Source organism: Loxodonta africana, chromosome 23 (assembly GCF_030014295.1).
Source record: "Loxodonta africana isolate mLoxAfr1 chromosome 23, mLoxAfr1.hap2, whole genome shotgun sequence".
NCBI lineage: Eukaryota > Metazoa > Chordata > Mammalia > Proboscidea > Elephantidae > Loxodonta > Loxodonta africana.
In genome coordinates, this window is record NC_087364.1 from 38212530 (window position 1) to 38230873 (window position 18344).

Here is an 18344-nt window from a genome sequence, read left to right on the forward strand (position 1 = left end):
CTCTCTGGCTCAGGAAATTCCAATGTTAATGAAGCCACCTGGGAAGGGGAGGGGAGGGTTCAGATAAATAGGAGAGAGTAGCACCCCAGAATATAGACAGAGTTACTTATCTTGCCTGGGACGGCTGTTTTATCTGAGATTTCCCGAGGGGCACGTAGACTGTGTGCGCTGGCTGGGTAGAGATTGCTCCCGAGTGTCAGGCCTACCTCCCGTGCTTGTGCTGTCTCAGAAGCCGTGGTTAGTTCCTCCACTCCCAGTCCAAAGCTCAGCACCAAGGTTCCCCAGCTGGGACGCCACACTCCCAGCTCCAAAACCAGTCGCTGCCTCCCAGTGACTTCTTCTCCTGTCAGCCGCATCACTGCGCTGCCTGCGTGCACTGCCTGGGCTCCCCCGAAGTCAATTCTGGGGGGTAGAGCTGCATCCCGTGTTTGCACCTTCACAGGATGCCGTGCTCAGCTCCCCCGCGGGCAGTCCAAAGCCCAGCGCCAAGGTTTCTTGACTGTGACGCTGGCTCTAGGCTCCGAAAACTGTTGCTGCTTCCCTGTGGTTGTTCGTTCTCAGTCTCTGTCACTCAGGTCAACTCTTTAGATCTGTGTTTGATAGTCAGGGTTCGTCGATTGTCATGTATATGATCGATTCTCTTGTTTTTCCGAGTCTTTGTTGCAAGAGGGATCCAAGGTGACGTCTACCTAGTCAGACATCTTGGCCCCCTTTTCATGCTCTTTAATAGTCAAAATCAGCCTTTCAGGCTACAGTCATATCTCTCATCTAAAAAAAAATGTAGCAATGCTATCACAGTGTCATAATTCTTCGGAATCTGTTTCTAGTGAAACAAAACAGAATTTGTTGCCTCTGCAGTCCTCTCACATTATTTATTTAATTCTGATTACATTATTACTCATGACTGCATCATCCATCATGCCAGCTTTTAACACTGGCTTCTATCAACTCTATCAAAGGTTATTACTCTGACTTTGTTGCTGCATATGACTGCAAATGTAAATCTTATCCACAGTATTCTGCAAAATGCAAAGGAAGAAACCATTCTTTTTTGTCCATGTTAATTTACCAGTTAGAATCTGTCAGTGGAATCTTGTGTGTAGCTGTGATGTTGAACAGATTTTACTGGAGCTTCCAGACTAAGTCATATTAGGAAGAAAGGCCTGGAGATCTATTTCTGAAAATCAGTCTAGGAAAATTCTATGGATCTCAACAGTCAAATCTCATTGTACATAGGGTGGCATGGGGTCACCATGAGTCAGGGGCCTACTGTATAGCAGCTAACAACTACAACAGCATAAATGTAGCAAGATGTACCTGCCAACCATGTCTTCTCTTCAACTCTTCAAGAGACTATGTGTATTTAAAGGGGGGCAGCATTGACCACTGTCCTGCCTTTTACACAGCAGCGGTGAGAGGGTAGGTAAAGGATAAATGGATGAAAGAAGAAGAGCAGTACTTTTAGCCAGCAGAGGGTCAGCCCCTCTTTAGGCATAGCTTAAGACTGATTAGACCTAGAAGAGTGTTTTTTGCCATATAAACAGGCGGCAAGACAGGACATAAATTGGAAGGGGTTGTTTACTTGAGGAGCTATGACCTCAAAAGCCCTCAGAGCATATAGATGGCCACCCTTTAGGTGAGGTGATTGCACTGGACAGCACTGATGGGAACGCAGCAGTAAATGGACACTTGTCACCAACTCTACCTCCTTGGGAGCTGAAGATAGGTGGACACACAATGGAAATTCTAATGGTTGACACCATTTGCAGAGCCTGACAGGCTGCTCATGTCCAAGAGTCGGCAGTTGTGGGTAGCCTATAGCCTTGAACTTGTCCTGTATCCTCAAAGAGAGTGATTGGAACCATCGTGTCACCACCAAAAAAAGGATAGTAGAGCAATTCAACTTGCCAGCCCACACTTTTGGAACTGGGACCGCATGACCAGAGAAGGTCACATAGAGTAAGTCTGGGAATCCTCTGGGGATCTGGACAACCCCATGCAGGGTAGAGGATTGGAGCATGTCCCAAAGGGAAGAAATTTGCCAGAGCCCATGTGAATACAAGTCTTGCTTTGGGTGTCCATGTCACTCATTACAGTCACTGGAGGAAGACAGACAATTCTGAGGATGTCCTAGGGCCCTATAGCAGGGCCTCATTGCTCAGGTCTCAAGGTAGTAATGCCCCTGTCCTGAATTGTTTTTTTTTTTTCCTTTGGTATCCTTCCAGAAGTATTCCATACATATTAAAATATATATGAATATATTTATATTGTCATTCTAAAATAAATGTGCACGTTGTTTTGTACCTTGCTTTTTTCTTCCCTTAATTATATGTCTTTAATATTCTTCACATGTAAATATAGAGAGAGAAAGAGGGAAGAAGACAGAAGTCCTCATGCTTTAAAATAGATGCGTAAACAAAACCAAACCCATTGCAGTTGAGTGGATTCCAACTCATACTGACCCAACAGGGCAGAGTAAGACAGCCCCATAGGGTTTCCAAGGAGGGGATGGCAGATCTGAGCTACCAACTTTTTGGCTAGCGGCTGAACACTTAACCACTGTGCCACTAGGGCTCCAAAAGTAGATGGATAGTTACCATCATATTAAAGTCCTATAATTTATTTAATACTTATTTAATACACTTATGTTGACATTAAATCCTGTCTTCTGCCATTACAAACAGTGCCATATTGCATGTCCAGAAATATGTTATTCTGAGCAAGCTTCCAATAGCTATAGGATAGAGTCCTATATATTTAATATTATGTTACATAATTATGCTCATTTTAAGTCTAATAGCTTGCATCATTGGGGATAAGACAATTTACATTTTCATTTAAAATAAGTAGGAAAATGTCTGACTCTACATACTGTGACATAGCCTATATTACCAATTTTTTGATCTTTAGACTGACAATTTTTTAAAAGGAGAGAATATCAGTGTAATTTTAATTTGTATTTATCTAATTAAAAGTTATGTTGTATATCTTCCTATCTGTTGAAGGTTAATTTGAATTTACTTTCCTCTGAAATGTAAGTTATTACCCTTTGCATATTTTTATTTGGGTTGTTGGTCTTTTTATAATATCAAAGCCCTTTATCTCTGGGAAGTTTAGCAAACTTTTTTTCCTGTGTTTTCATTTCAATGCAGCCTTTATTTATAGTGAATTATTTTGCCTTGGAGAAACCACCAGGTTTTATGCTTCCATTTATAGTTCCTGGGCAGAAAAATTCTTCACACCTAGAAACACACACACCACTCACATAAAACATATACACACATAAGCATATAAATTCTTGTTTTTTTTTATACTTTCAAGGCTTCCTATTTTAAAAGTTTAAATACTTGATTAAGCTGGAATTTTGGTACAGACCAGAGGTATTTTTCCTGTTCGTATGTGCAGTGCAATGAATTACTTAATATGACCCTTCTAGCCGTGGTCTTTGTGACTCCCACACAATAATTGGGTGGAACTATGCAAGTAAGGTGTATGTAACCTGTGATGGTAAAGGTTATGTGTCAACTTCGCTGGGCCATGAGTTTCAGTGGATTTGCAGTTATGTAACGATGTAATCTAGTGCTTATTTTAATGATGTAGCCATCCTACATTTTGTGATCTGAGGTAAGTATCCTCCATACTGCGATGTGTTGTAAATTCTAACCTCTATGCCTGTGGTTATGGTCCCATTTGAGAGTGAGTTGTCCATTATGTTAATAAGGCAGAATTAGGGTGAGATGTATCTTGAATCACCACCTTACTAGATGGTGGGACTCAAGTTAAAACCTTATTCCAATCACCATCCTCAACATTCTTATTCAAGTCACACCCTTACTTAAGTCACACTTTTCATTTTACAAGAGATAAAAGGAGAGAGAAGTGAGCGTGGTGGTGGGAAGGGGGTCACAACCACCAAAAAAGAAGAGCTAGGAGTGGAGCATTCCCTTTGAACTCAGGATCTTGTGTTGAGAACCTCCTGGACCCAGGAGACACAGAGAGAGAGAGAGAGAGCTGTTAACACGGAATGGTGAGAGATGGCAAGAAACAGTGGCATAGAAACACTGGCAGCAGAGGCAGCAGAACAAGAAAATTGGCAGGAGACAGCGCTGTGGGCTTCCTGCCCAAGGAGTAACTGAGTGCTTTCAGGCAGGAGGCTTCCTGGTGGAGTGAGGTGCCTCTGGGCACTTGTCAGAGCAGCTAAACTTACTAACACATGGAGTGGGAGAGATTATCACTTTCAGTCCAAGACCCACTGGCAGATTAGGGTGTATCTGGCACTTACTAGTGGAGCAAAAGAGCTTTATAATACTTGCCCAAGTAGGGCTGAGACCTGGCTAAGAACCCAAGGGTCTGAGAGTCAGAGGGACTGGGAGGCTGAGAGGCTGAGGGCCCTGCCTTCAGGCATGACTGAGAAGAGGCTATCCTGATCATAGAACTGGATACTGAATTGTAACCTATTATTTCCTTAATAAACCCCTTAACTGTGAGTATGATCTGTGAGTACTGTGTGGCCATTGCAATGAACTATCAAACCCAGAAGAGAAGCAGAGAGTGCCATGGAAGGGAAGCTGGTGTCAGAATTCATAAAAAGGTTGGAGAGAGGAGGTAGGTCTGACATCTGCCTCACAGGAATCAGCCTTGGGCTGTTGATTTGATAATGAGTCTTTCTTCCCCTTGTGAAGTTAGAGGAAATAAGATGCCTAGGCCACACAATTTTTACAGTATGTAAGACCTTATTGTAAGTCTTAGTTACTTGCAATACACAAATTTTCTTCTTAATCAATCATTAGACATATTTTTTATATTTTAATTTTACATTCTTATATATTCTTGATTTTTCACTAATGCATTTTAAAGATAAACTTATAAAATATTTTAAGAACTTTCTTTGTAATTAGGAATTAATTAAGCTGGTTTTGAAAAGAAAAAAAATGAATCCTAGTTGCTTTAACTCTAAATAAATAAAAAGGATATTTATAATGTAACTGATTAGAATATATGGTGGATTGAAAAATATGAAGTTTCTACTTTAAGATAAAATATTAAAGGCAATTAATATCATTGTGATTAATATTAAAGGTAATTAATACCATAATACCATTGCTGATGTCAGACAGATCTTGGCTGAAAACAGACAAAACCAAAAAGATGTTTACCTACATTTTATCAACTATGCAAAGGCATTCAACTGTGTAGATGATAAATTATTGATAACATTGCAAAGAATGGGAATTCCATAATACTTGTGCTCATGTGGAACCTGGTACATAGACCAGAGGCAGTCTTTTGAACAGAATAAGGAGATACTGCATGGTTTAAAATCAGGAAAAGCATGCATAAGGCTTTTATCCTTTTGCCATACTGATTCAATCTGCACGGTGAGAAGCTGGACTTTAGAAAAAAGAATGCAGCATCAGGACTGGAGGAAGACTCATTAACAACCTGTGATATGCAGTTGACACAACCTTGTTGCTGATAGTGAAGAGGACTTGAAGCACTTACTGATGAAGATCAAAGACTGTAGCCTTCAGTGTGTATTACACATCAACATAAAATAATAATAATAATTCTTACAACAGGGCCAATAAGCAACATCATGATCAGTGGAGAAAATTTTGAAATTGTCAAGAATTTAATTTTACTTTGATCCACAATCAACACTCATGAAAGCAGCAGACAAGAAATCAAAGGACATACTGCTTTGGACAAATCTGTTTCAAAAGACCTCCTAAAGTGTTAAATTAAGGACTAAGGTGTCCCTGACCCAAGCCATGATATTTTCAATCACCTAGTATGCATGCAAAAGCTGGACAATGAATAAGGAAGGCTGAAGAAGAATTGATGCCTTCAAATTATGGTATTGGTGAAGAATATGGAATATACCATGGACTGCCAGAAAAATGAACAAACCTGTCTTGGAAGAAGTAAAACCAGAATGCTCCTTAGAAGCAAGGATGGCGAGATTTTGTCTCACATACTTTGGACATGATATCAGGAGGTATCAGTCCCTGGAGAAGGACATCATGTTTGGTAAAGTAAATGGTCAGAGAAAAAATGCAAGACCCTCAGTGAGATGGATTGACACAGTAACTGCAACAATGAGCTCAAACATAGCAATAAATGTGAGGATGGCCCAGGACCAGTCAGTGTTTCGTTCTGCTATATATAGGGTTGCCATGAGTTGGAACTGACTTGATGGCACCTAACAACAACGCAATAATACAAAGCTTGCTTTGAAAAAGTAGAGATTCAAGGGTTGCGATAGTCAAATATGTGACCTTGGGACAAGTGTTTCAACATCTTTGAAGCTCCCTTTGATCATCCATAAAATATGGATTTAAATATATGTGCATATTCATCTTTCTTTAAAAGGTTACCATGAGCTCCACACTTTTTAGCCAGTTTTGAATACCATGCCGTATTTTTAGAGATGTTATATGCATCTGATCCAGCACAAGATAAATATAATATGAACTATGTGAGAACAAAGCACCAAAAAGGGGTCAAAATGGATTCCTAAAAAATATGTTATTATCTTCCAAAGACATACATTTAATGTCATGATCTTGAACATAAGGCTAACTCACTTCTGTTTAAATTAACATCTTTCCCCTCAGGCCACCTTTCTTCTCTTCACTGAAGTTTGTTTTTTAGAACACTTGCTTCAATGCCACCTGTTTTTTCTCCTCTGTTACGCTTCCCAGTAATGGGCTAATAAACTATGGTGTACCAAAGCTCAATCATTTCCCTATAGAAATGTAACTGAAGAATTAAAAAAAAAAAAATTATAATATTTTCACCAATATCTATTTTAAATATTTACTATAAATGAAATGTTTATCAGGCTCTGCCAGGAAGGCAGGAAAGTCCTCACTTTCTTCATAGCAGTAGGCATGTACCCTTGAGAATATTTTTAAAGCAGGATCATATATCAATAAAATATTACCTTGTATTCCATCTTTTCTTTAATATTCTTCTCTAATTTAATATTGTGCATTCATGACTGTAAACCAAATTATTATCTTCCCTAAATTATTTTCTTGCTAACACTCATTTCAAAATCTACCTTGTTCCATTCAGTCATCATTGATACACCGTAAGTTACCTTCTCAGCCACTAAGAAATTATGTACCTTACTTTAGTGTGTTTTTGATACAGTAAAGAGCATTATCTGTATCTTTATTCTTTTTTCAACTTTTTAAAAGGGATTTTGGCTTTGGTTGACTTCCTATCCTTTCTTCTCCTTCTCTGTAATCCTTTCAAGTAAATCAGGTTACTACTCTTTTCATTCGATTATCCTATAAGCACTTTATCTCCGGAGGCCTTTAGTGTCCTTTGGAGTGACTTTACAAGTTTGTTCACTTTCATCATTTACAAAGAGTGAACCACTGAGGGAAGTAAGAAGAGTTGGCTTACCTTTATATTTTATTAAGGTATACTACAGATAATAACATGACATTTCTGACTGGCAGTTAGGTGGCAGAGGAAGACAGGGCTAAGTGGCTCTTTGCAGAATTACAGCACTCTGTTATCAGAAATGATCCCAAGCCTTTCAGTGAAGATACTTACCAATTCAATAAAAAGAAAGTTCAAGGGGAAAACCCGGGAATGATGGGTGGTTAGTTTTATATTTAGGAGCCTTTTTGGCCCAACAGCTAAGGACTTGGCTGCTAACTGAAAGGTGGGTAATTCAAACACACCTGGTTGACTCCATGGGAGGAAGACCTGGTGGCCTGCTCCTGTAAAAATTACAGCCTAGAAAACCCTAAGGGTCTATCAGACAGGGTCACTATGAGTAAAAAATCAACTCCCCAGCACTTAACAACAGTGTTATATTTAAATAAGAAGAACACATTATTCTGTTGACAATATTTTGGCCTTCTGGTCACCACCCAACATCCACTCTAGGGCTAACTTGTAAGGCACATAGAGATTCTTAAGCTTTATCACACTTATAGAGCATTCTGCAGGATCCATGATCATTCTATAAACATTTAATAAGAATTAGTTCTAGCCTAGAACCTCCTGATCCCATTCCAATTTTTAGGACTATTTTTTTTTTTGTCTTGTTTTATTGATTGATTGATTTTTGAGAGATCAGGTTAATAGGGAATGGTCTTGATTCCATTCAAGAATAGTCTCAAATTTTTCTTTAGCTTTTTCAGTAAATAAATTTATTAATATTATTAAGTAAAATTATTCAAAATATGATAAACTCTCTAAAGAAGAAATTTTTTATTACTACAATGAATAGGAAACAAGAACCACCTGCCAATAAATGGTGGTATAAAAAAAGCACCAAGAAAGCATGAAGCTAGTATTAAATTTCAGCCAAATACCATTGCTTGCAGAAGGCTCTGAGCCTAAGGCCTACTTCTCTTTTATAAAAAGGGAGATTTGCAAAACTCAGATGGTTGTTCAATGAACTAGTGCCAAAGTGAGGCATTCCTCATGATGCAGTCACAAGGACCGAAATCTCATTGAAAAGGGAATCATTTTCTCACTACGTAATCTTGTGTAGTTTAAAGTATATCTTTAATAACACAAAATCATTTCTATACCAATAGTGGTACTTGCACCATGTATTTGAAAAGACTTCCTTAAGTAAAACCATCTTAATTCTAGAGTATAGGTTTATCATAGCTGTCTTAATTCCCCCTGCATCTTTTCTAATCACTTAACAGAAAGCATTATTCACCACTAAAAGAGCCAATGAAAAAGGTCAGCATCCTTTGGAATACTTACTAAGTAATGGCACCTATCAGTTGTATATTTTTTCTAGTTACGGTATCAAGCATGGTGAATAAATACATGTAATTTTAAGAGTCTTGAAGAAGTAATCAGGTTTTATCAGCATGATATATGTTATTTAATCATTAACATAAAGCCCTAATCCTGGCAACTCCAAAGTACTGAGATACAGGTTAGTGCAAGTTGAAGTCCATAAATATAGTAAAAATCTAACAGTGGAGCAGAACAGGTGTTTTAAGGTTTCAAGCTTTTAAGGAGAAACTGGTCTTCAGTCATATATTTCACATTAATTTTAACTCAGGCCTTTAATGAAGCTGTAGTTCCTTTCAGGCGATTATGATTGCTCTGAAGAAGGTAAATGTTGCTATAAAATTCCATGCATACTCACACACAGGGACACAGACACCCATGAAAATAGTGTCCTTGGTAGAGTCCACACTGCATCAAAAAGAAAACAGGGAATTAAAAACTTAAAATACACTTGAAGTGTCAAGAAAAGTTATGACACAACATAAGAACTTCAAATAATAATAAGCTAAAAAATAAAAAATCTGTAGTCACAACTCAAATAGAGTGTACAGAAAAAGTCCTTTATTGCAATACTGCTTATTACCACACACTTTGCCTCCCAGATCCAAAAAAATACACAGGGCTTACAGCATATTCACAGAAAACATCTCAATTTCTGAAAATAGGCTCAGACTCAGCTTCAAACTTGGTTATAGGCAGAAGCTCACAATTTGAAGGACATTTGAAAAAGCCCGTTCCCATGAGAGTTAATGATTATATCCCATGCATTGACATATCAAATTTTGCATGTTCTCCACTCTGGAAGGCTGTTCATTATCTAGTCGATGGAGTAAATAGCTAGCTACCTTCCTAAACCAGTACAGAATATGCAAAAATTGTCAGACTTAAACTTCCTTTATCTGCCCTCCGACATTACTCTGCTGTAGGTTTTATTACTTTTTTCATGGCTTTACTTGATTTTCCCCCAAAATAGATTCAGATACTAGCTCTGTCTTTTAACTGAGACTGGGACTTCGGGGGGGAGGCATTTTTTTCATAATTTATTTTAGTTTATTATGTTACATTTTTTATAGCCATATTTCTTCACTGAAATGAAAAATATTATTAGATCTCTTCTGAGGTTTAAATAAGATAATGTATGTGTGTCCAACACACATTTGAGGCTCAATAAATGGTGGTTAGTATTTTTAACCTTGAGTTACTCAAGCAAGGGTTATATCTTAGTCCTCAAGCTATAAAATTTTGTACATAATGCTTTTATTATAGGTTCTATATATAAATCTATCTCTATCTGTGACTCATTACCATTGAGTCGGTTCCAACTCGTAGTGACCCTATAGGACTGAGTAGAATTGACCTATAGGGTTTCCAAGGAGCGGGTGGTGAATTTGATTTGCCAACCTTTTGGTTAGCAGGCAAGCTCTTAACTACTGCACCACCAGGGCTCCATCTATATCTATAGCAGTTAATATTTAATTTTACTAATTATTTCAGAGACCCAAGTAATTGCAAGACAAAGCAAAGACAGGCAAAGCAGGGAACGTTTATCTCTCTTCCCACTCTCAAAGTTCTTTATTCCTGCATCGAATGTGCTCTGACCCAGGTTAATAGGTGAGGTTTCTAAGTGAGATGTGCGGTCATCCACTTACACAGGAATAACAATTTCGGTCATGAAATATCTCAACTTTCTAATTAGATAGTTACATAGCTTGTGTAATATTTTCCAGCACACCCTACTAAAAGCACTTCATAAATAAGAACCATGTACAGGTATACCTAACTTTTGATGTATTCAAATTATGACGAACCACAGTCTGTTTTGTTTGTTTTTGTACATCTTATCAAGCCCTGTTGGCAAAGGGGTTAAAGAACTTGTTTGCTAACCAAAAGATCAGCAGTTCGAATCCACCAGCTGCTCCTTGGAAACCCTATGGGGCAGTTCTACTCTTGTCCTATAATCAAAAAAAAAAAAAAAAAAAACCTAGTGCCGTCGAGTCGATTCCGACTCATAGCGACCCTATAGGACATAGTAGAACTGCCCCATAGAGTTTCCAAGGAGCGCCTGGAGGATTCAAACTGCCAACCTTTTGGTTAGCAGCAGTAGCACTTAACCACTACACCACCAGGATTTCCTCTTGTCCTATAGGGTCACTATAAGTCAGAATCCACTCAATGGCAGCGGGTATCGTACCTAATATGCACTACATAAAATGTTAAAATATCTCCATTTAACAGGAAACTGAATCTTTGAGTGTTTACCTGAATTTTTCATAGTACCTAACGAAGTGAGGATTTGAATCCATTCCTCTCTAAATCTAGAAGCCACATGTTTAACCAGCATCCTCTGCTCAGCTGCTAACCAAAGATCAGTAGTTCGAACTCACCAGCCACTTTGCAGGAGAAACACATTGCAGTCTGCTTCCATAAAGATTAAAAAACAAACAATTCTGTTGTTGTTGAGTCTACAGCCTTGGAAACTCTATGGGGCAGTTCTACCCTGTCTGTCCTATAGGGCTGCTGTCAGTTGGAATCAACTTGATGGCAGTGGGTTTTTATGTTTAACTTAAGGAAGTCCTGTTGGCACAATGGTTAAGGGCTCAGCTGCTAACCAAAAAGGTTGACAATTAAAACCCACCAGCAGTTCCATTGGATAAAAGATGTGATGATCTGTTTGGGTAAAGATTACAGCCTAGGAAACTCTATGATGCAGCTACTCTGTCTTATAAGGTCACTGTGAGTCAGAATCAACTCTAGAGCAAACAACAACAAATCTCATTAAAATGCAAATATTCCTGGAGTAAATAATGCAATAACTCCTATTTAATATAAATGTGTTTCTTAGAAGAATTTCCTCTGTGATGTAGCAAATTGTACATCAGGAAGACCCTGTATACAGGCAAAGGAAGACAGAAATGAAATAGTACAAATAGAGAGAAAGGAGAAGTATGCCTCAATTAGCCAATCTGACCTCTATTATTTTGCTTTACCCTAAGGTATTAATGCTCAATCAATTTGAAAAAAAAATTATGAAATATGGACTTTTATCCATTTTATTTTATAACTTATATCACACACACATATAACAATGTGTTTAAATGAATTAAATGGGTATAGATTACTTATCTTTAATCTCTTTTACTCTTCTAATACAAGTCTGGATTGTACAAAAGAAAATACAATGTTTTGTTGAACTGGCATTTTGCCGTTCAAATTAGTAAATTATGTACTAGTAATTAATGTTATATAAAATGAAAAAGTTAAATATCATCAAAAAAAAAGATTTCTACCCATAGTGACCCTACAGGACAGAGTACAACTGCCCCACAGGGTTTCCAAGGAGCAGCTGGTGGACTTGAACTGCTAACCTTTTGGTTAGTAGCCAAGCTCCTTAACCACTACACCACCAGGACTCTGACTTGTTAGCAAGCACTTATAGGACAGAGTAAAACTGTCTCATTAGGTTTCCAAGGAGCAGCTGGGGGATCTGAACAAGCAACCTTTTGGTTAGCAGCCTAAGCTCTTAGCCACTCCACCACCAGGGCCTGATATCATAAATGAATCATAAAGAAGAAGAAAAAAAAAAGCCTGTTGTAGTCGAGTCGGTTCCAAAGCATAGCAACCGTACAGGACAGAGTAGAACTGCCCCACAGTGCTTCCAAGGAGTGCCTGGTGGATTCAAACTGCTGACCTTTTAGTTAGCATCCTTAGCTCTTAATCACTACACCACCAGAGTTTCCAACAAGTAAATCATGTTCAGTATTTTGTTATCTGTCTATCCATCCAACCATTTAATTTGGAGGCCTTCTACACTTCAGAGGGCAGCAAGGAGTATACATGCCTTTCCTTTTTTTTTTTTTTTAAATAGAATTTGTGTAATTATTGAAGGTTATTTTTGTTACAAAATCCATGTCTACAATAACAAAATAGCACTGAGAAATAAGAGCCTAAGAGCAAAGTCATTTACAATTTAAAATGAAAAATCACTCAGGCATAATTTTTATTGGCAGAGCACATGGATACATAAACCAATTTAGAAATAAAAGCCATTTTATTTTTATGTGTTGATTACATTTTCATACACACTGTGATGTAAACTTGTTTCGTACTTACAGGTACAATGCTTTCGTGAATATTCAAGTTTAAATGTTCCACTCCTTTCTGGTAATACACTAGGCTGTGAATCTTAAATGCGGTTATCTAGGAACATCTCGAAAACATGGATTTTGCTGTGCTCATATTTGAACCTCTACTGCTTTGCAAATTGCCTGACTTATAAGAGTTACTATGTAAATAAATGAGCTTTGAATTAATAGTTAAAAACAAATGCTAATGAACATTTTCCAGAGCATTAAACTCAAGACTTCGTAACATCTCAACTGCTTCAAGATACTCATTTAAAAAATTCATACCTTGTTAACAGATGCAAAGTGTTACATGTATATGGCACTCAATCTGTGCTTGTGGTAGGAAATAATACAATTCAATCTCATAGCTGAATATGACTGGTTAATCTGAACTTTAATGTGCATTACATATAAAGCCTGATATTTCCCTATTTTACACTGTTACCAATTTATGTGTGATATAAAATTTTCATGGTATTCCTTCAAAATGTTGCCACTGATGGGATTACCATTTCCAGATCTGAATGTCGGGCAAGAAACTTAATATGAGATCCCTAACTCCTGTTGTGTGAACTCACTGTCCTTCCTTAGTCTGCTCCCAACCAACAATAGGCAGGTCAAATGTTTCACAGTGATTGGATCAATTCCAGTTCATTTTCCAGTTTAAAAATAATGATAGAGGCATAACAAAAAAACAAGTATTAAAAAAAAATTGGTACATATAAATTCATATTAACCTTCCAAATAGTCATTTATATTAAAAAGTTAATTAAAATATGTAGAAAATAGATTAAAACTTCTGTTGAACAGTCAGGTCTGTTATCTATGTTGATTGAGCATTTATAACATTCTAAGAACTTAACTGTGTTTGACACTTTTATGTTGTTATATAACCTTATCTACATGTTTGAGATAAATTTATAAACTATAACTTCTTTTTTTATTATTATTTGGGGACACATATAATAAAAAAAAATGGGAAAGTAAAAATACTGAATCCTTAATTATATCATAATTACTACAAACCTTATAAATTTCACTCATTGGAATTAAGTTATGATTCACTGAATGATATTATTAATCAAAATAAGGAATTGGACCGTATGATTTTTCAATGTGTTTCATTTCTGGAGAACCTTTCATCAAATAAAAAAAGGGAAGAGGAATAGAGAAAGAGAAGAGCTTTAATTTTATAACTTTAGAAAATAGATAAGACCTTATAGTTTAGTTCTCCTCTCTGCTGAACTTACACTGTTGCTTAAAAATAAACTCTGGTTTTCCAAATACTTCAACGCAAAGCAAGACAACAAAAAAGAATCTTTTTCTTGATCCAACTCATGCCCTTTTATCCTTTGACCTAACCTCTTTCCTTGTCTTCAAATGCTATCTTCATTATGTTGCTCTAAAGCTATTTCCTGTGTGGTCTTAGTACCCATTTGTGCCTTCAGTCTTTTGTCTCTTACAATTGTTCCTTTTTTCCTACTGCTCTACTGTGCAATTGCTCTCTCAAAACCCATTAATGAGTTCCTTTTCATTGCATATAACAAACATATACTTCAATCTCCTTATTATCCTCACACTCTCTCTGACATTTTGCACTGTAAACTATTTTTTTTGTTTGTCTCATTAAATGAAAATAATGTGGCTGGGTGTCTTATATTTTGTTAAATAATAAAAGAGTTACAATTTTGCTAAAGCTTACTGAACCTAGAACTTAAAGATTGTTCTGTTTTCAAGACCTCAACAAAAGGAAGGATTTTGTGTATCTTTACTATTACATTACTGTTATGGATTGAATTGTGTCTGTCTTAGGCTGGGTTCTCTAGAGGAGCAAAACCATTGAAGCATCTGTGTATATATATAGAGAGAGAGACAGAGAGGGAGTTGGGGAGCCCTGGTGGTGCAGTGGTTAAAGATCTTGGCTGCTAACCAAAAGGTCTGCAGTTTGAATCCATCAGCTTCTCCTTGGAAACCCTCGACAGCAACAGATTTGGTTTAGAGAGAGAGAGATTATATCAAAGAAATGGCTCACGTGGTTATAGAGGCCATAAAGTCCCAAGTCTGTGGGTCAGGAATCTGACTGGAGGTTCTTCCTGACTCAAGTAGTTGCCAGGGCTGATGAACCCAAGAGCAGCAGGTATGATGGCAGCCTGCTGGCTCAAGTCCCAAGAACCAGAGTTCAGATAATGAGGAGTTGAATGCAGAGTCCAGAGCATAGCAAAAGCCAGTGAGCCTAGCCAAAAAGTCCACATATATTAGATGCAGGCCATGTACCCAAGGAAAGTCCCTTTCAACTGATTGCCTGCTCATAGCAGACCTCATCATGCAGGAGATTACATTATATCAGATCTCATCATGGTGGTGATTACATCATTTCATAACTACCAAACTACATTACAACTGCCAAACCACTGAGAATCATGGCCCAGCTAAGCTGACATCACAGTGTCGCTCAAAATATGTGTGGGAAAGCATTGTTTTTGTTAATGTGAGAGGATGAGTGTAGGATGGGTCTTAAATCAATCTCTTGAGGTATAAAAGATTAAACAAACAAGCAGAAGAAGCAGACATGGGGGAAGAAAGATGCCAAGCCACGTGAAGATCTCCCAGTAGCAGAAGCTCAAAAGACACAATAACATTTCTCTAGAGCTGGCAGGTGAAGAAAGACTTCCCCTAGAGCTGGAACCCTGATTTTGGATTTTTATCTTCCTAAACTGTAAGAATATAAATTTCTGTTTGTTAAAGCCAACCACTTGTGGTATTTCTGTTATAGCAGAACTAGATAATGAAGACGATAACTAATGTGATTGCAGCAACTATATTTACATTTTGTTATTATCTTTGTACTGTTCTGTCACTGACATACTTCATTATATACATGAAGTAAACAAGTAAACAAGATCAGTTATGATCTCTTGTTTCCAGTTATGAATCATGTTTTGATTCAATTTGTGCTTGTTGATTCTTAGTTCCAATTCCTGAGTGTGATCATCTGATTGGCCAGCTCTCCTTTTTCTACCTCATCACTTATGGGATGTTAATAAGAAAATCCCTGAGCCCAGAAAGGGCCAAATAAATCAGAGACTACATCAGCCTGAGACCCAAAGAACTAGATGGTGCCTGGCTAAAACTGATGGCTGTCCTGACAGGGAACATAACAGAGAATCCCTGATGGAGCAGGAGTACAGTGGGATGCAGGCCTCAAATTCTCATAATGATCTAAATGAGACTAGAAGAACCCTGGAGGTCACCGACCCCAGACCTTCTGTTAGCCCAAACTGGAATCATTTCCAAAGTCAACTCTTCCGAAAGAGTTTGGACTGGACTATAAGACAGAAGGTGATACTGGTGAGGAGTGAGCTTCTCGGCTGAAGTAGACACATGAGACTATGTTGGCAGCTCCTGTCTGGAGATGAAATAAGAAGGCGGGGGGACAGGAGCTGGCTGAATGGACACAGGGAGTACCGGGTAGAGAGAAGGAGTGTGTTGTCTCATTAGGGGAGAGCAACTAGGAGTACATAGCAAGGTGTGTATAAGTTTTTGTATAAGAGACTGACTTGATTTGTAAACTTTCACTTGAAGCACAAAAAAAAGAAAAAAAAATCCCCCTTAAGCCTTTCGGTTTGTTGTACTGTGGGGGCTTCTGTGTGGCTGTGATGCTGGAAGTGGCTGTGATGCTGGAAGCTATGAAACCAGCATTCAAATACCAGTATATTGTTGTGGCATATAAATCTCACAGATATATTTTTTGAAACATGTATATAGAAAACAGGGAGTAGGCAGGTAAGGAATTGAACATACCAAAAATGATGACCACTGTACCAACCCAGTACTGTTGTTGTTGTTACACGTTGTTTACTCTGATTCATAGTGACCCCATGTGACATAGTAGAACCACCCCATATGGTTTTCTAGGTTGTAACCTTTAGAGAAGCAGATAGCCAGGTTTTTTTTCTTGCAGAACTGCTGGTGGTTTTGAACTACCAGCCTTTTGGCTTAACCCTTGGACTACCAGGGCACCTTACCCAGAAATAAAAGTGAACCAACCACAACCCTAGCTTTCCAGGTGCCATTTTATATACTATTTGACTGGAACCTCAACCTTTAAGTAACATACTCTATGCAACTGAGCAAGAACAGTAAACCATTTTCTTATTGTTGTTGTTAGTTGCCATGAGTTGGTTCTGACTCATAGTGACTGTATGCACAACATATTCAAGCTGTCCCCAATGGTATGGAGTCACAAAGAAGTGTCCTGGTAATGCATCTAGAAGTATGCAGAGACCTTGCTTCTATATCTGTCATGATCATGCACCTCTGGTATATCCCATTCTCAAATCTGTGAAATTAAGTAATTTATTTAGTCACAGTCAACATATCATACTTAAAATAGTAGAAGAAAAACAAACAAAAAAAGAATTATTATCTCTCTCTTAGAAAATACATTGAAAAAGAAAAAAAGAGAGAGAGTTAAAACAGCCCCTGACATTCAGAATTTGGCCTGGCACACAGAGCTAGACCTTATTCTCTTACAGGTATAAACAATCTCGGAGAAAAACAACGTCAGACAACTCTGAGACCATGATAAAATGAGCCAAAGGAAGGCCATTTCCTTTATAATTTTTTCTAGTCCAAACAAAAACAAAGTAACAGCCACGAAATACCAATCTTTGGCTAAAATGAATGACTGTTGCTTTTGTTTCCGTCATAATTTATCATCAATCTAGTCTCCCCCTTTGTAAGTAAGGTTCGTTGAATTACCCAATCATAGAATTGTCTTTGCCTACTAACAACATCCAATCTAGAGGACACATCCACTTCCTTAGACCCTCCCCCAAATCGCCCCAATAAAATTGAAGTTCTATAATAGTTCCTCTCACTGAGACATTCCATATTTCCTCATGGTATGGTTCTCCCTTGCTGTAAAAAGTAATAAATGCAATTCATTCAACAATAAGTTTGTTCCTGGTGGTCTTTGACTGGGGGACATTGAGAGTAGAGAAGAAAGAAACAAATGTCCTCCCTAGATTCCTATAATTATCTGCCTTGTCAATGCGAGCAATTATCATGTTAAACAGGTCTTTTGCAACACATTTGGCCAGTACAATAAGGTATTTGATTCGTTGACTGCTGCTTCCATGGGCATTGATTTTGGGTCCAAGTAAAATGAAATCCTTGACAACATCAATATTTTTTCTGTTTATCATCATGTTACTTATTGGCCCAGTTGTGATGATTTTGGTTTTCTTTATATTGAGATATTATTCATAATGAAGACTACAGTCTTTGATTTTCCTCAGTAAGAGCTTCTAGTCCTCCTCATTTTCAGCAAGAAAGGTTGTGTTATCTGCATATCGAAGGTTGTTAGTCTTCCTCCAGTCCTGATGCCACATTCTTCCTCATATTGTCCAGCTCCTTTGCTTACTTGCTCAGCATAGA